This window comes from Typopeltis vanoorti, chromosome 23 (assembly GCF_054136105.1).
Source record: "Typopeltis vanoorti isolate ZY-2024b chromosome 23, IOZ_Tvanoo_1.0, whole genome shotgun sequence".
Lineage (NCBI taxonomy): Eukaryota > Metazoa > Arthropoda > Arachnida > Uropygi > Thelyphonidae > Typopeltis > Typopeltis vanoorti.
In genome coordinates this window covers 20,140,086-20,162,321 of record NC_143571.1, presented here as the reverse complement: position 1 = coordinate 20,162,321, position 22,236 = coordinate 20,140,086, and the positions used below count along the sequence as shown (strand labels likewise).

General features: G+C 35.2%; 1 protein-coding gene across 1 annotated transcript in view; it reads right to left on the bottom strand.

Annotated features, from left to right (window-relative positions):
* The window catches only part of LOC150093669 (protein couch potato-like), a 372,477-nt gene that overhangs the window by 273,734 nt on the left and 76,507 nt on the right, over positions 1 to 22,236 (bottom strand). The window lies entirely within an intron of this gene.

Below are 22,236 nucleotides of genomic sequence, written 5' to 3'. Positions count from 1 at the left end.
AATTGTTGTCTCATGAAGACAAACATTGTTGGACGTTTCAAAACAATGAAGACGTGATATAAAAACGTGATATATATATATATATATATATATATATATATAATCATTTTGTTTTTCAAAATGAAGGTCAACATGATACTTGGTAGATGGTCATAATGTTTTGGGTCATGAGTGTATGCAAATGTATATTTAAGCGATAAACATGCGATAAAATATCTATTAGCAACAACTTTTTATTGGTATTGTTACTCTGAAAAAAATTAATTTATTTTTTGCCTATCGTAGCAAATGTTCATCGCTTGTTCGTTGTGAGAATTACTGCAATTATTGTCCTTCTTTATTATTGAATGGCATTTATGTACGTTTGCACGAACACAAAGACTTAATTTAGTGATTTCTTAATAAACGAAAAACCTTGCTGGTTTTTCTAATGCATCGTTTGCCATACGCACATCACAAAGCGAAATTAATTATTGGATGTTGACTTGCTTTGTCATAAAATTTCAATCATAAAAGTTTTTGAAATGATGTTCGTCTGCTCTGTAAAACAATAAAAATTCAATTTTTTGTTTTATTAGTTTCAGATGGCAAATACCAGGTATTGTTTAACTTAACAATATCAATCGAACATTGTTGCGTTTTCGTCTTTTCAATAATGTTAAGGATTATCCTCTGAAATAACATCTGAATGCCAGTCTGCTGTTTTGTTTTTCTTTCCTCTGTTATACTAAAAATACATTTAATTGAATGATTTATTATTTTTTGTTTCTTTTCAACTGGAGGACTACGTTATGAATATAAAACTAATATTTCATTACTGACAACTTAATTTGTAGCAGTTCAATAACAGAAGCACATTTGCAGCTATATATTAATTAATACTGTGGTCTTAACCTCACCTCCTGCAACCTAGACGCAGTACAAAGAAGAAAAAAAAACCACGCAAACCTAGTGGTAATTGTATATTATGTTAAATCCTCTCGTTAGGAATACGCGACTTTGCATAAGTCCTGCCACACGAAGAAAACAAAAAACCATCGTCGGTCTGACGGATAAAATATTACACGAGATTCTTCATATTTAACTCACCATAGCAACGGAAATAATGACCTCGCAATTTTACGCAAATGCGTTCGTCGTTGCTGACGTCAGTGGTGGTGGTTACGGTACTTCTTGCGTTTCTACTTTGCTCTCTACCTTCGGGACCAAAAAAAAAAAAAAAAAAAATAGGGGGAAGGAGGAGAGGATGGGGAAAAAGGGTAAAACGGAGCCGCAGTTTTCTCCTCTTGCAACGTTGCCAGAAAACAACATTTCTCTCCCTCTCAACCTTTCCACTACGACACTTTTATAAGCACTGATTATGACCCGAGCTTTCGTTCGCGTGCAAGGCGGCCCAATTCCCAAGACCGACACTAACATAATTGGTAGCGATCGTTAATCTCCAGTTTTCATATTCTAAATCTCAGACAAATAGAAGAGGTGGGGGGGGGGGAATGTTACGAATCCAAGAACAGTTTCGGAACGTGAGTGGAGTGTTGCTTTTCCGAGTTGATCCCAACCGAAGTTTTCCGTTAGCTCCCACGAGGACTTGAGAGAAATAACGAAGGCACAGACAAAATAAGGGAAGAGACAGTTGTGTAACGAACACTGTCGTGTCAAATTTCACGGAGTTAGAATGACGGCGATAGAGAGAGAGAGAGAGAGAAAGAGAAGGGGAAAGAAAGAGAAGGGGGTTTGACGATGTCATGTAAGGAGGTCGTTTGTACGTTGTTTGAACAAACGCCGCACGTCCGACCATTTCTAGTGAAGAATACCTCTCCATCACATACACATGGAAAGAACTTTTCTTCTCTCTATTTCCTTATCTTCTCCACTATCTTTTCAACGTGGACTCCAGCAGTAAGCTTTCTTTGTTCGGTGAGAGGAAATCACTTTTTTTTGGTAGTGCGGTCAATAAAAGATAAATAAATTTCTGTTGCTCTAGGAAGTCTCATTTCGTCACGTTTTCGATAAATAACTTGGTAATTGGATTAACGGTTTTGTTTCTATTAGCTATATATATTTCCCCTTTATTCTGAGAGAGTGAATGAAGAAGTACAGAAATTCAAATAGATATTCTTTGATCCTGAAAAGCTTATCTTATGATGAAGAAATTTCGGGACAAATTGGTGTCAAATAAAAATAAAATAAGGTATTTTAAGGAGCTCCTAAGGAAGATAACAGTCATAGATATCATTAATGGGAATAGAAACATCATCATGTCTAACAATTGTCGTAACGGTAAGACTGGAAGAAAATTATTCTATTAAATAAAACAAGATTACATTCTCCAAGCATTGAAGGTTATAGAATTGACAGAATCCCATTGAAGAATGACTTGGAGATCACATTTTAGAGTTGCTGATGTTTTTGAAATGTTGGTGATTTGCGTTTTCTTAAGTTTTCCAAGTGAGATAAAGAACTGCGGTGTGGGTGTAATCCTCATAAAAACTGTGAGGAGGATTAGCAGAGATCTGGAGACTGATGAAGGCTGGCAATCCAGTTGCAAATGTCTGAATATCCAGACAAAACAGGAGTGAACTCCAACAGAGACCACCATCCAGGTCAAGAAACTTTAAGATATCTACCTAAGACAAGATTCTTCTGATATGTTTGTAACGAGAATGAAAGAAGACAGGTCAATGTTGTAAATTTCGAATGGTAAGATTATATTTTCGAAAGGACCATAATTGCAATAATTGGAGTAAAATCTTAAATAAAGTGCGTGGCTTTTTGTCTCTTTTCAATGCAATAAAACCGCAGGCGGCAGAGGTTATGCATGGGTCATAACAAACGTTATGACCCATGCTTTGGCAACAGACCAAAAAAGCACGACTTCCATTTGAACGTGATACAAAGTTTTCTGTTTTTTTGCCATTTCAAAATGAGTTTTGGCTGTTTTGATAATTTTCTTGCAACTAAATTGGGGTTTAATACACACAAAAAAGATGATAAGGATTTCACATTTGTCCTTTGGTTTTTAACTTAATTTGTGTCTTATGGTTCCTAAACTAAAGCAGACTATAACAAACTTGGGACAAAATTACGTCAACAATGCAAGAGGTACGTAATACAATGACCTCCACCGATAGAGAAACAAAATATTATATCAGAGGCGTTAACAGAATGAACAAAGTTAGCTTTATTCTATAAAGAACGTAGGAAAAAACAATCAAAATTACGTGCAATTATCGTAATATCGTCTTACGTACACGGTAAAAATTACTCCCAATTAACTAAAGCACTAATGTTTAAATATTTCATAGCACATGAAATATTCTATCATAATCATAATCTGTGATTATGTTATTCAACTAACTTATTCATTTCTTCTCTGAGAAACTAACCTTTGTACACATGACGATTGAAACAAATAATTTAAAAATTACCTGATTTCCTCCTTCTATAACAAACTTCAGACAAAATTACGTCAACAATACAAAACTCTGGAACAGTTTTTTTATAGTGACAAATGAAATTTGTACGATTATAAATGCTCTTGTTCTGAAATATAGTTACTTTGCTGATGTGTTTCTCTTTATGTGTACGTATAGAAATCTTTGTAAGTGCACGTGTTTATTATTGGATACCTTCTGACTTTCATTGAGGGAAAACCGGAAGCCCGTAGATCGTTACAGGTGGCAAACTCAAAGATGATCCAAATATAACAAACTCCAACTGACGCAGAAAGACCCCCTCTATCACTATGTGATTGCGCGCGGGAGAAAAGTGTATAACGTCTATTCTGCTATTGATTCCCGATGGGGGGAATTTCATTTCCAGCGTCTCAATCTTCTAGAGTTGAGGATCAACTAGTAAGATGACCGATCAGATTTAGAAAGTTTTTCAACCTCTTCCTCCTCCTTCTTTCCCCCCCCTACCTCCCACTTACAAGAAGGTTAATTCTTTCCTCAGCTTCCTGTTAACAACAAAAACCTTAACGAAACGACCGAGTTTAAATCAAGTTCGAAACTTTCGGGAAGTTAAAGCACATCACAAGAAAGCCATAATTTCGGTTGGCTAGAGAAACTTGTTATGTATCTGTTTCTTTATCTGAAAATATTTCATCGCAGGGGGAAAAAAAGATTAAAAAAAAAAAAAGCGAAAAAGCAAACAACGTGTTTACACTCATTGATTAGTTTGGAACGACTTGAGTGCTTAAAGTATTGATGTAACATCTGAAAAAAATCGAAATGTACTTCCTTACAGAAATAAGAAATATTACGAAAGGTATACACATTTAAGCAGAGATCAATCCACTGGAGAATTGCCATGTTTACTCTAAGCAATAAATTAATTTTTGAATCTTAATGTGATCCAAATGAAAAATTACAAACTTGAATAACATTACTTGATATTTCTCCCATTTCTACATTTGATAGATGTGGAAAATATATTTTTCTGTGGTAATAATTGCAAATAAGGCATTTAAAAAAAAATAACGCTAAAAAGAAAGATTTGAAAGCCCTTACGAGACTGGCACATTAGCAATATTCTTTAACCCAGCATTTCCTGACAGATTCCTCCCCCCCCTAACAAAATTTAAATGATCGTAGTCATGGAACACAAGAGATGGAATGAAGCTGCACAGAGGTACACAAAAGATAACTGGAATAAATTAGGCAATCGTACGAACTTGTAGTAATCTCCCCCCCCCAATTTTTCCCTTCTCACCTAAGCATTGACTACGGAATGCATTTACCTCCTGTGTTCGAGGCTATTTTTAAATGCTAGCATGTGGAATTTTTGAATGGTAGCTTTGTAATTAAAATCGCCTTTTCGTTTAGAAACAGACCACGCTCGTTGAGATAACACACGATGGGATGCAGTTAATATTTTTAAAATGTCAATAACAGCATCCCGGCAATGGCAATCACCAGCGCCAGTTAAATATTGAGTCATTACTCTAGTTCAGGCTTGAGGATTCAATGCAAGTTATAATCATGACTGTTTAAACTGGGAATTTATGAATGTATTATTGCTAACGAAATAAAGTTATCTCTGTGTGCGTGAGTGCCGTGAATGTTTTATTCTCTTCAAGAATAAAACATGAAAACCTAGAAATATGAAAATCTCCTCTAAAAGATTCCCTCTAAAATAATAAATTTCGTCCTATTGGAATCGCAGCGTGTAATCCTCCGCTCTCTCAAAGATGTATTTAGAATGTCATCACTGTTGGACCAGGGGCGGCTCGTGCATAGGCACTGCGGAACTGCAGCATCCCCAATTTTACTCGATATATAAATATATTTATTAATTTATTTATATTTGCTTGTAATATTTAATTTTATCATCAACAATCCTATGCAATTCTCTTATTTTGTATAAAAAATAATAAAAATCCATCTTGTAGCACTTAAGAGGGCAAAGGACGCTAGCAGCACTGTGTTTACCACAGTGTCATATTGCTACGCGCGCAAGCATATGCACGTCATATGTTTGAGCTATTAGCGTAATGCGGCACTGTCCGTCGCGCAGTTCCATTGTTGTTTGTGTGCAGTTTGCGTCAGTGGTAGAGTGTTCGTAGTGCTTATCGTGTTTACTCCGTCTCTTTAAATATTTGGACATTACAATTAAAGGATTTAATTGTAATGTCCAAAAATTGTAAATCCATTCCTTTAATTACAATTAAAGGAATGGATTTACAGTTTAGTATAATTTTGAATTATACTAAACTGTATAATTTTATCGAAAATAAACAATATTTTTTCATATTTAATTTTTTAAAAAAATTTTACCATAATTTTGATATTTTATCCAAACACGTATACAATGTATTCACAGTGTGTGTATGTATATTTCGAAAGTTGCAGCACCCCCACGATTTCAAGCTACGAGCCGTCACTGCATTGGACATTGCTATCTATTAATAAACACTGCGTGTTAACAATTATATTACATAAAGTAATAAAACGCTAGCTTATCTAAACAGAAAGACAAGAAAATAAGCACGCGTGCATAGCTAGAAACATGCAGTTGTTGTAAGAGTGTAACCAAATTAAAGAAAAAAATTGTAATATTTTCTAATTCTACAAAGACATCATTTTAAATATTAATTTTAATGGATTTCCCTAAGGGTAAAAAGCAACTGTTAACAGGAGGGGGGAAGACAGAACATCTAATGACATCGTTCTTGCTTTCAACTGTAAAAGATCGAAAAAAGAAAGAAAAACAACAACTTCATAATGGTTCATCTAAATCAGTTTTCCTCAGTGGATAGCGCAATTTTGTTTTCTGAATCTCACAATAACAACGCAATCTGTGCAGAAAAATCTTGTTATTGTCTTCTTGAGAGGACATAATCGCTTACTAAGAACATAATCTTCTCAAACAACAGCCTTTGTTAGTATTTACGGTCGCTAACACACACAATCGTACATTGAAGAAAGAGAAATGAAAATAGCCTACGGTTTGGGCATGAAATTTCTATTAAAATGACAAAGAAAATAATAAGAGTTGAGGCGGGGGAGGGGTAAGAAATTCTTGAAATTTTTAGCATTTTATAAGAAGCAGTTCTTCTAATAATGGAAACTTTGCGCTCCGGAGATTAGTTTAATTCTAAATATTCGCATTCTAACAAAAGCATTAAATTCACTTGCAAGTTCATTTTGTATTTCCTCTTCAATGAGCTTAGCTGTACCAAGTCCTATCATTTATAAACAACGTCTACGGAGGACTCCAATCGAAGATCTTATCTGGCTCTGTTTAAAGGTTAACTGATCATCTGTTATTCCCAATTTATACTAATGAAATTCGCTGAAGTTTCAGACACCTATCAGATCCTCCAGTTAACTCTCTCTCTCTCTCTACAGTTATTCAAACTAATTGTTGAAACCCCCCCCCTCAGTCGTAACATTTTGTGCATTCTTGTGGATGGTCGATCTTTACTGGAACACACAAGTAGGACTTATCAGACATGAAACGAATCGAAGTTGCTTTGAATCAGTCGGATCTTGTAATTGAACACGTTTCTCTATAGCCATTGACTGTTGGCCAGAACACACTCTCCTCCGTCTCCTGAGCATGTACATGAGGAGAATTATATACCGAATTCCTTTGTGAAATGCATTCTGTGCGTATTTATCTTCAAGTGGCCAGTTTCTAGTTTGCGATGCAAATTGAACTCACTTGAAAGTTGTTGCACTCTACAGGATGGAGCAATCCAGTCAATTTATCATTTGATGTAAACTAGCATTCATCAATATCCCTTGGAGCTAAGAAAACTACGCGGAACTCTAGAGAATCTCTCTCTCTCTCTCTCTCTCTCTCTCTCTCTCTCTCTCTCTCTCTCTCTCTCTCTCTCTCTCTCTCTGTATATCAAATACACTAAGGCTTAAAGGAATTAGTTTTATTTTGCACATTCCTGCGAATCATTTTAGGTTTTATTTTCTAGCATGTTATTCGAGTGGATCAAGATGCAAATTCAGTTATAGCAGTATTTATTTGAGTCTCATTTTTTATAATTTATATTTTTAAAGTACAAAAAACTATTCTCATACCTACAGGAACATATTCAACCAATTGTAATAAAATTGTTATAAAACATAAGAGAACATCAGTCTTCACACATTTGGCCACAATAGGCATACTTGAAATACTAAAGTCAAGTGACTGGCGACAACTCCGATGCAAAAATTCATTTTGCTTCAAGATACTACATTATTCATTATCATCTAACTTTTATATATATAATAATCTTAGAGAGGAATTCTGATCGGATCCTTGGGAGAAGATTATATATACCCATACTAACGAATGGGTTAATTTTTCGAAATCCTTTACATGGATTCGTTGTACACACAAGGAAATTCTACCCTACATTAGCAAGCCAATCAGATGATGGTGTTTGCTGAAATTGTCTCCTCATATTTACTTGATTCTTTAAGTAATTCGACATTACCGTACTTTACATGGCTCAGTGAGCATGGGAAATCTCTTTAAATACGAAGAGAATGCTGAAGGTAAAATAAAGAGAAGATGCAAACTTGACATTTATACCTTTATTTCGACTTACTGACGTCATCAGGAAGATGACATCTTTCTGAGGTGTATGAAATTGGATTCGCTGAAATGAGTGCAGAAAAAAACATGGTTTGAATAGAAACAAAAGGTGTCCCCGATCAAGAAAATATTCATGGGAACTTCATAATTGCTGTGCAATTATGAAGTTCCACATAACATATGAAGCAGCCACATAAAAATTGATTACCTTCCTCAAATAAATTAATTTTAATGGTAGAAGTTTCGTCAACATATTTATAAGGCATCCTCAAGACAACTAAATAAGTTGAACAACAAAATAATGTACAATTAACAGAAAGATTCTGAAATTCGTCAAACTAACTTGAGTAATGTAACCCAAGATCAATTATTTCCTAATTTAAAATAATAATAAAATAAAAATAAATAAATAAAATTCAATAAATGAAGGAATTAGGAAAAGTTAGCAGATGGAAAAAAGTACTAACGCCCATCAGAGACATAAACGTAAGCATCAAATCGTTTTAAGATCGGACCATGCAGTAACGTTTCGTACGTTTCCTTATAAAACGTTAGTACATTGTCCAAACTTAAATATCAAGATGACCTTGTTTCTATCTTTCCATAATTTTGACTTTTTTTTTTTTTTTTACTTTGAGTTGGTCCGATAATTTCACTACTTTTTTTCAAGTGTGCGCTGATGGCTGTTAATACATGTGTCTACGCGATATTAGTCATCCCACCTTGTCATTCCAGTTTAATATTGCAGCAGGGATAAATGGACATTATTATGAAGTATCCTGCAATTTATTGATCATACAACCTCGCTCCAACAAAAAGGTTTTCCCACTAGTGTTCCTTGTACACACAAAGGAATTGTAACCTACATTAGCAAGCCAATCAGATAATGGTGTTTGCTGAAATTGTCTCCTCATATTTCTCTCTGCCCTAAGCCTTAATCTTACTTCCCTCATAATTCGTCCTCAAAGAGAACGCAGACTGAACCTGTAATAAAGAATCCCTTAATGCATCAAGTTACTATCTCAAAGAAGTATTGCTTATGTCATTAGTAAACGCAAGCCCAGCATAATGCAACAGCGTTTCTGTCCCAACCCCCCCGACTGTCGAGGGTATGTTGCATCTTTATTATTTCAAATGAACCACACACACACTGAAAGATTCCGCTAATATCAGACACGCCATCCAAATGGATCCCTGTTATGGTCATTAAGCGGGAAAACATGGAATATCTCATCATACTCATCATAATGAAGGATGGTCCCCCCATAAATAGTGTTCGTGTCATTTCCTCCTCCGCGATCAAAACATCCGACCTCCTGCTACATCTTCCAGGGACTTCATTATTAAAGACGATTCGAGACAGGGTATAATGGCCGTAATGTTCGGTAAACGTCTCAAGAAAATCACTCCACACAGCCTTACAAAGATTTCATTTCAGCTTTTTCACAGAAATTATTACGTTGGTCGAGTTTCACGATGCAACATTAGTGATCTGTTGCACCACTAATGCATAAAATAATTGTTGAGGAATAAAGCACTTTCTCTAATGGAAAAAAATCAGCTGATTCTCTAAATGCAATCATTATCGAATAATAAGCAACTAATTATGATTATAAGAAAGTCTCTCTCTCTTTCTCTCTCTCAAACTTCGCTTTCTTTTTCTGTTTTCTTCGTGATTTTGTTAGCGATTTTTTTTCTAATCTTGTTTAGCAAAATATGAGAATAATTTCGGATAAATGAGTGGTTTTCCTCCGGAACCCTTGGATTTCTTCATAGAAACAAATCTATCTCTAAATGCACAAATGAAAAATCCCCCTATACTAACCCTTCATCTCCATATTACCTCTACGCAAATTGGAAATATTTTTCTTCAAAATGTATCGTGAAATCAGTCTGAGCTGTATAAATTCTTGTTATTTACTTACGAGTTTGTCTATATTTCTACTCCCCTCTCTCTATCTTGTCATGTCATTCCTTATACGGGTTCTTTCCTTTGCGATGCCAACAAAGAAACAGTGCCACACAAAATGCAAATCCGTATTTAATATGTGCATGCGGAGTATGATGCACTAAACTATGTTGTCATCAAATAGTGTTACACTAAAAATCATTTATTGGTACACTGCATAAGCACCGAATAATACAAAAAAGGCTAACCTACAAAAAAAATGTGATGAACCAAATGCTAAACTATGCCAAATATCACCTGCCAAGTAGGGCATCATCAATTAGTACTATGTTTAGAGGCATTAAGTACATCGTCATAAAATCGCTTTATTTCAAAAATCACTTCAATAAAGCAGTCATATTTCGCTGATAATTTAATCATAATCATTGTCATCGGTAATGTTTACTTTTAAATGTAAATTCAGGCTAGGAGAGAGAGAGAGAGAGAGAGTATTGTAGCGAAAGTTAATATTTGTTGACGAAGAAAAATAAAATATCCAGAATGGCTTTTCCGTCTCATCTAATGGAGTCAATACAAACGGAATCCAACATGTATATTTTCCACATTAATTTATAGGCCTATGTTTACGGCGTTCATGGGAGGCTAGCGTCAAACATGATCATCACAAAAGGTCCTTAAAACTACGCCTGTAGTTTTAAGTCTTTTAAATTTTCGCACTCAGCTGATCAAGGAACAGGTAATAAAGTAAGAAGCAAGTACTTTATTCGTTCAAATAATCCACAAATACCCCAGTGACTCGGGGATATGTGGTACGCGTCTTACTTCTTAACCGAACATTATTCTTCTGTTTCTCTGTCGTTAATGGCAGCAGCGTCAAATATTTCAGTGTAATGAAGGATATATAATCGAATATTACACCTCCTGTTACAAAGCTAGTGGGATGTTTATGACACCGTGCACTGTTAGTGGGTACTTAAAGCATCTCTTCTCTCTAAATTTTCTCAGTATCAGCTCCATTTTGACACGAGCATCGTTGTGAAAACGAATTCAACACATTTTAACATTCTAAAATGGTTGCGGTAGCAACACTTGTGTTCGAAAAAATGCAAAAAAAAAATTGCTTAAGTTCTTTATTGGTGAAGCCATACATTTAACATACTCTCGTGGAGTTGTGAGGAGTTTTTTATCCTTTCATGAAGGGACAAACTGGATTTTTTTTTTGTTTTTTCGTTGCTCAGAAATGTTTAAGTTATATTAATTAACGTTACAGGATTAATATCGACTGCATATTTATGATCGTATAAAGGAAAATTTATATAAAAATACTATAATCAGAATTAGCTACTCAGCAATGTAAATTTGCCTTTGACTCACTGGAGGATCTAAAACAATTTTTTTCATATCCTACGATTTTATTCTATTACACTTTTATTTATTTCCCTATAGTGGATAACAACTTACTTCCAAGTTGTGTGCGTGTGTGCGCAAACATATCTGGTAACTGCACACGCATAATTTTGCTTTTACACAGAATTTCTCATTTACAGTCAGCAATTTTTGAACGTCCTATAAAAACGAATTATGTAATAAATCATACTTGTCCCTAATTTAATCATTTCTCCAATGTCTCCGGTCCAATATTATTCTTACCCATTCCAACTTAACGATCTAATTAGTGACTTTTAGACTACGCCATGTCGGCAAATGACGCCGGTGTGAGCAACAGAAGGATGTTTTTTTTAGAGTGTCTACTGTCTACCCAGTACACTCACTGAAACTCGTACAAAAGCCGATGGATTTTTGTAGCTATGCGGATTTCAGCGAATTAATTTAGTGTTTGCAGTTTTACAGGTTAGAGCCAGACGGAAATAAAAAGGGCAACATTAATATGAGAAATATTGCATAATACTTTTGGAGCGTTTAACCCTGAAAATGTCACTATCGAAGTTCAAGTGGAAAAGAACTTGTTGTCAAATTATGAATTTGTGTCCTTTCGCTTTTCGGAAAATTACGCACAAAATATTTTTCATGCGCACATAGGCCAGCAAAGATTAGAGAGAATATTGGTGAAAAAAAATAATTTTAACAATGAAATACTAATAAGTGAAAAGATACGGCACTTCATCCTAGTTTTTCACCAAATTCTCTCCGCCCCAAATTTTAAAAACTGTTTCATTGCTTCTATTGTATCTAATACTCGTCGCTTCTTCATTATAGCTCCTGTCGAGTGGGTTTTAATTTAATTAATAGTCGCATCAAAATAGTCAAATATATATCTTCTTTCATATGCGTTAGGTGCACCACGTTCTCAAAGACAAATTACACTAATTTGATGAATATATTCATTACATTTTGATACAGTTTCATGGAAATGCAATTTAATAAACAAGTTAAGGTAATTTTTCCGTCGTAAGCTGCAAACTTCCAGACTACGCCTTTTGGTAAAACATTCCCTATTTAAGAGTTAAAAAATAACAGAAATGATTAATAAATCCGAATTCGAAACGAAAACACTTTTTGTGAATATATAGCATTTCTTTTTTCTTAGAGAGTATCGCACAATATTATGCACACACTTAAAAGTTAATGTACTCGCATCATCTTAAGATCGTTACGGAGATAAAAGCTATTTTCTATGGAAATTATCTGGATTATCATTACCGATTCGGTTACCATGGTAACCAGATAATTTAACCGACTTCACGGAATAATCTTCGGCTAGTCATTTTTTTTTTTCCAAAGTCTATAAATCCTTCCAGTAAAAATCTGAAAGAACGTAGTCGTTGGTACAGAGGCTTATAGAAATCCAGACATACAGCGCCCTCTTTCAGTGTTTTAAAAGAGTCGCTTTAAAGATATTGTATTGTCTTATCTACGAACATTTATTTATCGTTCAACAAAATATCGTCAATAAAAAGACGTTTAAAGAAACACATTTATTTACAATATATTTCAAACGTAAAAAATATCCCTCTAGTTTCAAACTACTGACAATCATTTAATTTTCCGAATACACTCTTAGAACTGCCTCCATTGCATTACGAGAAACGTCAGCAAGTTCTGTTTGCTATATTGTGTTCGTCCAGTTCCATTTTTCTTCATTTAGTCCCTTCTCCGACTACTCTCTTCGGCCAATAACGACACCGCATGGCACAATAGGTCAACCGCAAAAGCGCAAAAGGTAAAGCTCCTTCAGGTATCCGCTGAGCAGTGGCCATCTAGTGGCTTATCTTCCCGTCATCTTGCTGATCCCCCCCCCGAACAACGTCCACTTGCTAGAAGGGAATGCGAGTGTCAACTTTTTTTTTTTCTGCCACTATCTTACTTTATGGTCGTTCGGAACCGCACAGGACACAAGGCAGGCCGTAAAAATAGTGAGAACAGCATCACATAACCTATCCCTGAGGATATATGTTTTGTTCCGATTCCTACTTTAGTACCACTGATGCCCAGATGTACCTTCCAGTTGTTACACTGCTGATAAAATTACCGTAATACACAAGTGAATGGTAGAAGTGCTTCTATGCATTTCTATGGGCAAGAAAAACCATGATATCTGTTGAAAGTGGACCATCAAAATGAGTGCTGTACCCAGTAGAGAGATAGTTTATTAAAGCAATAAAATGGCTACTATGTTTTTCAGAAATGGCTCTGAAATTTCCCAAATATTATTGAATTCTATTCTCCGCAGATCATGTTTTACGCGCGCGAATGATATTTGAAGTTTCCTCCTGTTGTAGTTCGAAGGTATTGTTACACAATTTCAGGACATAACCTGCTGGGTGTCGTTTTAAACTACTGTGATTTTGCAAAAGCACTTGTTATTGAATGGATGGAATTATGCAAGGAAATGCAGTAAATTGTTGGCCTCGAAGAGAGTAATGTGCATCACTCAAAGTAAAAGAAGATGGTCCAGCTGTTCTATCAAAAGAAGTTCATAAATGCATTTGGTTTAAGGGGATTTATACTTTAATATTTGAAAGTAAAGTGTGCTATTTAAGATCTTCAAATATCTTTGAGGTATTTGGATGCAAATAACAGATCTGGGGCATCTTTCAGCAGAATCATTATTTTAAATATGTTAGGGGAAGTTATTACAGGTCTTTCTTGTACTACTAGTTCACAGATAGCTACGATATTTTTTAAATCGTGATGATGTTTTCCAATTTTTTATCGTTTGGGAGCAGAAGCTCTTGCGCAGAGAAAGCAGAATGAGCAGGAGCATTATAATGGAGAAACCAGTCTGTATTGAACTACTTCTCTAAGCGTTTCGTGAACATATCTTCCGGTAGGTGGCGCAGAAAATCTGATGGATAGAATTGTTAGTTCAGTTAGTTCACCTAGTAATGCATTATTGTTTCTACTTTTACTACACCTAACGTAGGAACTTTATACTAAATGTTCTATTAGTGTCACTTGGCAGACCGGAATAAAAAAATCAAAATTGATTTTCTTATTCTGGTCTTTTCTTTTACTTTTTTTGATTACGCTTCATCTAACTAAGTGCGATTTACAACAATCTGTAAACAGCTTTCAAGAAAAATACTTTGCTTGTCTCTGTCCAAGTAGAAAGATCAGTTGATCTCACGTTTTTAATGTTAATTTAAATAAAACAAATTTTTATTCAAAATATGCATTGATATAACTAAATTATGTGTTACAGTATTACAACAAAGCTCAGGCATGCCTACATGGAACTTAAAGCAAACAACTCTAGAAATGCTATCACTTTGGGACATTGACATCTTTCTAAATTTTAACCATATAAAGCATTCATGACATAAAGATAAAAATTAAAAATATATATAAAAAATCATTAGATTATCCAACCCACTCATGGGCTATAGTTTATAACCGTTCCTGGTTGTGTGGGTGGATGAGTGGGGTTAGGAGTCATAAAAATTATTAGTGCAATTTAGGTAGTTCAGTGAGTCAGAAGTTCTGTAAAAGGATATTCGTTAGCTTCTGCTCGTGTGACTTTTTCTTAAACAAAAATAAAAGCGTAATGGGTGTTTGTTCTGCTGAACAGTGCCCTTGAAAATATCTGTAGAAGATATAGAATGTGAAAACTTACCGTCTGTGATAGCAAGGAGGTCGTCCATCCATTACACCCCTCTTCTAAATAGCGTAAATAATTTTAGAGAATGTAAGTGTAGTATTCCAAAGTTGGGAAGATTTGGGGTTTGTATGGAGTAAGTAATTGAACAGATAAAATTGAAATGATAAGTGAAAAAGGATGTCAAGTTTTTTAGAAGCTGAGGATACTGTAGAAGTGATGTGATTATGCCAGGAAAAACTAGGAGTAAGGGTCATTCCGGCAAGGGAGATCTGATCTTGACTGTTAAGTTGACCGTTATCAAAGGTAATGGGAATCAATTAAAAAAAAACAATAAAACACTCTTATGTAAGCATTAAGTTGTTATCTTCCTGGTGGCGAATGGTGTGGAGATCAGTATTTAGGTCACTTATTATAGATGATCTTGAAACTTGAAATGTTTGAGTAGTCCGTAGTTTGTTATAGTAATAAGATGAATGAAGAGTGTGCTATCATCAGCGAAACTGTGAATGAGCTTTGAGGTTAATGAAAGAGGATCAGTTATGTATATGAGGACGAAGATAGGCGAAATAACAACGCCTCAGAAACACCTGCATTAATAAGAAATTCCCCTATGGGTAATGATTGAAGGTGCTCTCTGTCACGTGTCCAGAGGCGGGTAATGTGTGGGTGAAGAGATCTCCTGTGGATCTTGATTGGAGAAATCGATATTGGTGGTTAATTAGTTCACCTCACTGATAGCAAATATAATATAATATAGTGAGTCCAGGTGTTAGTTCAGGATAAGAAGTATTTTTATATCCAGATTATTCAAGTTTTTGGAATATCTTTCTATCAAAAGGCCACAAGAGGAATTCGATGCAATGTTCGAAGTAAAGTAAGCAGTTTGCCTTGGTAATCCATCAAGGATTGGTTACAGGAGGGCATCTTAATATAGTTAGAAGATGTTCCATACTACCATTTCGGTGAGAAAGTGTTGGAAGCGCAGATGGATAAAAGTTGCGCCTTAATGCTTTTGTGAGCGACCTTAAGGGAAACTGCTATTGGTACAGGTGCGAGTTTTCTACATTTAGCCCTTTCAGAATCAGGCTTACCCCTGTTGATGATGGTGGCTTTGCAAATATAGTCGGCTTAGTTTAGATTGCGAACGGAAATCGAGTGAATGCATTTCTAGTGTTCCACTAAGGATGAAATCTGGATGAGATTTTGATATGAATTACCAAGAGGAGCGGTCACGTCAACAGTGTGCCTGAAAAGAGAATTCATTAAGCAAAGATCTAGAGTATTGAGTGAGTGAAAAGGATTGGCAGAGATTCTGGTCGGAAGACGAATGATCTGCTTAAATCAAATACTTCTCCTCTTTAAGCATAAGTCTGTAAAATTGGAAATAAGGAGCCCGTTAGAGTGGTGGATCGAGGAATATGACTTTAATATTAGTATAGTTGAATTGCAGGAAAATCTCAAGCTTTGAACATAAGAAGCCAAAGATGTGGGAATTATTTTCAACATTATGGAAGCTGTAGAGAAAGCAGATGAATGACACATAATGAAGCAAGGAAACCTTAAGTGGAAAAAGGTTAAAAAGGAGAAATTCAATCATAGGCATCCACTAGCAAGGAATATCGAATCCTCACCAGAGCACAGATTTTGGTGGCAAGAATCATAAATTGTGTAATTTAAACAGCTAAATTTATGAAAATCTCAAAAGAAAGCAGATCCGAGCCAGAAATATTAATAAACAACATGAAAATTGAACACACGACATAACACAAATATTTAGGCACCTACTTTACTGCAGATCGAAAGCAAGATAAAGAAATAAAAATAAGAAAAGCCATAGCCAAAGATGCATTCTGGAAAAATAAAGATCTGTTCAGAAGTTCTGTGAGTATCGAGACAAAGAAAAGAATGATAAGAACATTAGTGTGGCCAAATTTCACATATGGAAGTGAGATGAGACCTGGATATTTAAGAAGAGGTAAGGCAGCAGATAATGGCCTTTGAAATGTGGTGTTATAGGAGAGCTCTGAAAATCCCATGGACAGAACATGTGACAAATACAGATGCCCTACAGAGAATGAGAACACAGAGATCTTTATTATAGGAAATGATCCAGAGAGAGAGATGAGATTGGCGGTACATGTAATGAGAGGTTCAGCAGGACAGAGGATACTAACAGTTTTAGAAGGAAACATTTATGCGAAAAGGATCAAGAGGCAAAAAACGAAGGACATGGCTTGAAGATATAAGATCATGGACAGGATCACATGACTATGCAGAAACAACAGAGAAAACTGGAAGGACATTGTGCTGCACCCTCTCACTGAGGAAGCTACGTGAAGAAGAAGAAGAAGAAGAAACAGCTAAAATGGTTGTTTGTTATACAGTACATGAATTTCGAGAGAAATCGTATAACCCTTACACTAAAAAGCTTATCCTTATAGTCCTTATAAGGACTGGCTTAAAGGGACAAAGCAAGAATGCTTTTCATATTCCCCGTTGTCTGTAGAGAACAATGTAGGGATAAGGTGTTATTGAGCTATAAAGCTCTGATCATGGCAAGAGGTTAACAGCAATAGCTGAGCCTCAGTTAGAACTTCATTAGCTACAGCATTGCCATCCATTACCCTCCCTGGGTACCCATTTTAGTCGCCTAGTACGACATGCATGAGCTGCATTGGTGCTATTCTTATCCTGGTAACCACACGGGAAAACGCTAATTGATGCTATTCATATTCATAAAAAAAAGAAAAAGTAAATTATTTAAAGGTGTATTATATTTTATTTAAAACAATCAAAAATAATTATTTATATATCTTAAATAACCTATATTTTCCAGCTTTATTTCTAAAAATATATTAAAATATTTTTAAAAATAAATATGATATAAATGTAAATATGTATGAAGTTATGGAGTTTATGTAGCGGTTCTTGGCATTTGAATAGAGAGTATTTGAATTCAGAATAAACAGTACTTAAAACATTCCACTGTACATAAACGGTGAGAGATGTAAATAACAATAGGAGATAGAATAACTGGGAGAGATAGAGTGACAGACAGTAAATCATTGGACTTAGAATCTTCTAATTGTCAAAACAAAACAATGTAAGTGCACAAATGCACTAAACTAGATCTAACTTCGCTCACGCAATGAACTTAAGAGAGCATTTGGAATATTCTGGCATTGATCTACTGAGAAAAATTTAATTGCTATCAAATGCCCTTAATTAGTTTTGTCTTGGGGATAATTATTTCTCCAATAAAACAAATGTTACGTCTGTCTGGCATCGTTGTACAAACTAACGAAGTAAATTGAAGAAGAAAATGAATCTCTTTTGTAACTTCAGAAGGAAACTTTAGCAAGCACACACACACACACACACACACACACACACACACACACACACACACACACACACACACACACACACACACACACACACACACACACACACACACACACACACACACATTGCGAGGAGTCTTCGAGTAGCTTATTTCTATGTTTAGCTATATTCCACTAACGACTTCCACCTGAATCTCCTAACGTCTAAATTAATTCAAACCCTGGCGGTAGCTAAGAGCCCTTTTCATTACTTAAACATTCATCAAGTCTCCTACCTGAATGCTAGCAGCAACGGTAGTACACCTTAATGTCAATCTAGCCATGTTCAAACTTTATCTCTGTAATTAGGTTTTCACTGTTTTCGACGTTGACGGAATGGATGCCCGTGTGTGTGTGTGCGTGTGCGCGCGCGAGCTAGCGAAGATGAAACATGGTTCAGATGAGAAGTACGGAATAAGTTTGAACTAAGTGTAAGAGGTCAGGTAATCTTGCACGCACTTTAAAATCTCGTTAGAGATGGAGCACATTCGACACACGAGAATGTTCGCGTTCCTCGCTATTTGCTTACATCGGATTTTTGCTGATATTTCAAATTTGGTCGTAGAAAAGGTTTTATTTGCCTAATGTAAGGATGAGGTCCAAAGTGGGTCGTAAAGAGCCACATATGGAAACTCAGTAAATATCTTTATTGATGTCAGCAATTAGTCGTAGGTAATTAAGATATTCTAAGTGAACACGATTATATCAGCAGTTATGAATATCGACGTGAAATAGTTTAAAACAAATTAAATAAAATTGTTTTCAAAGTAGCGCGTGCGTTGATCTATCCAATAACTAAAGGAAACAGTAAGGGTTGAAAAAAAGTAAAGAATAAACGCAGGAGTAAATAAAGAAATGAGAATGGAAGAATGTGTTCTGTAAATGGAGGGCATTCCTGCCTTTCATATTTATATATTGACACGTTAGAATCCTGTAGACGGTTTATTAATTTTTCTACAAATATAATGATTGAGAATCCATTAAAATAGCAATGAAGTTAGTTTAATATTTGAAAAAAAAAAATAACGAAAAATGAAAAAGAGAGATTATAAAATTAAAAACATAAAGTAAAAAAAAGAAAGAATTATAGGAATGAAAGTTAGATGGATAATAGAAAGTTAAATATAGTAAATAAAGTCCAGGGAAAGGCAGGAATACAAGGAGAGACAGAAAAAGAAAGCGAAATAACACAGAAATAACGTAGTGCGATCAACAAAAAACATGACTCACATATACCAATACTTTTATATAGGCGTGTAGATAAATTCAGCCTCTCTCTCTCTCTCTCTCTCTCTCTCTCTCTCTCGGCTATTAGGCTGATGCAACTACAGACGTTCATTTTGTCATGCGTATGGCAGAAAGATAAACAGAAAGACAAGAGAAGGATGAGGTGAGTATTGATCTCTGGCATCTACAATAAAAACAGGGTTTTCACTTGAGGAAGTCTGTATTTCGGTGATGAGTTTGTTACCGCACAACAAAAGAATCCAGTTAACATTCTTTCTCTTTTCATAATTTTTCAACAACAATCGCAAACTTTATCTTTCCAAAAGTGTCTCCAAGTTGAGCGTGTTAACAGTGATGCTGTTTTTTTTTCTTCTCTCTTCTACTTCATTCTAAAAATTGAACGCCCATTTAAATCCGCCTTCTGTTATCTGGAAAGGTAGACAAAAGGGACTGTGAAGTGGAGGAACAACACACGTTAGACTTCACTGATGGAGACGCCTTCGAAGCGACACAAAGGGGATGTGTAATCAGCTGTTTCTCTCGCCGTGGTATCAGCGAAATTGCTGCTACTATACAATCGCAGTTAATGTCCTTGCTTAATGAACAACATATAATTTTCAACCGATGCTACGAGTCCTGAGATTCGTGGTTTTGCAAGCAGCACTTATTATGGGATTAGGGGAAAACGTATCCCTGTTTGAGATACCCTTGGGTATTCTGTTGTTCATCATCGCAATGATAATTCGTGTAATTTTTTCAGGCTCTTCCAGTGTCTTTTATTCTTATCATTTCCCAGATTTGTAGACTTTAGCACGTATTTTAACCAATTAATGCATAATTGACGAAATCCTAACTATACAATATCTCTACGACGAATAAATCATGGCAGAAGTACCTTCCCCCCCCCCATTCTAGCTACTCTATGTATTCATGGCACGAGTGGCTTTTTTTTCGTTTTTAGCACCTATCAACGATAAACTCCTCCTTAGCTATTTCTCTAATAACTGCATCACTAAAATCGTCCGGGAGGAGCACATCAGCAGCATGTCAATGGACAGATTTTGTGGATGAGCGCTTGGAATTCCAGATCGATCTGCCAGCGCCGTAGAGGGATTTCGAACTTTGACAGTTACAAATATAAACTATTTCCGAAAATGTCATTATCGTTATTAATTTATTTCTTATTTAATAAATATAATTCATTATTTTATATATTATTCTTTATATCGAATATTAAGTTAATTATTATTTTCCATAATTATTTACGAATATACATAATATATATTAAAAATATTATTTTTTTGTTTCAAATTTAAGATCAGTGTGAAAATGTTGGACTTACGCATTGAAATTTGAAAATGGAATTTAAAAATTTGAATTTAAAAATTGGAAGAAACATTAAATTTAAATAATTAAGATACGATAACAATAATGTAAGATAAAAATTACAAAAGAAAACCAGAAAACAGCCATCATTTTTTTTTGTGTGTGCTTATCTAAAATTCCATATGTACATTGTGACGTCTATGTCACATGACTGGCCTTCCGATAGAGTCATTCTTTTTATTGGTCGATAAGAGATACTGCTGTCAGTTCTGTTCCAGATCATGACCACGCTAAAAACAGTCCGAAATTATTGGGTTTAAAGCAGATTTTTGATGCTGTTAGGGATGGCAACTACAGCAACTGTGCTTTAGATAGAGAGCGACGCACTTTCAGAAGCATAGTGAATAAAAGATTGAATTAGAAATCGATGTAAGGGAAAAGCATGGCTGATCTTTAAGAAAGGAGCATCATAGAAGAGGCATTAATATAGTGTCACATGGTTAGCACGTGGGAATGTACTAGAGTGGAAATGGTGATTTAGGAGAGAAATTATCCGAAAGATACACAAATCACTTCAGTTTACTTGAATGACTCGCTGAAACCCAATGACGTAATAGTTGAAAGAACTTTCAAATTATCATAATTATTATAATATATCATAATAATTAATTATCATAGTTATCATAATTAAGCATACTGTATTCTGCAAGATAGAGTGTCGTTGATAGTTGCAGTTGGGAGGGGGTGGCTTCTTTGTGACTCACAGGAGAATTCAGGGGAAGAAGAGAGACAGGGGAAATTCATGTAGGGATGATGTAGATTTAAACCATCGCAGATATATTCTGTTATTCTTTGTCTTTATAACCGCAGATTTCGTAAAGAACAGAACGTTTGACACAGGCAGAGACAATTGAACATGGGTCATTAAACACATACACAAAATTCAAAGAAGTACATTACAGATACAAAATAATGTCAGTCTATGGAACATGCCTTAGACTGTTTGAAGAATCTTCTAGGACAGCAGTTTTACTTCAAGCTGGAATGAACAGTTGACTCCAAATGACCATATTCGTGAATCAAGTTTTATATAGGGCAGATACTCTACTTCTTATCAAGTAAGAATCGATGGCCATTTCGATTTGGCGATGTAATACTATGTCGACTTAGCTACTAGCATATTTAATGTCAAAATACTGCGGAAAAGCAATATTATGAATGATGATTGAAAAGAATATCTATTAAGTGTTTAATTGTGAGCCATCGTAACTCAGTTGGCTTAGACCATTCCT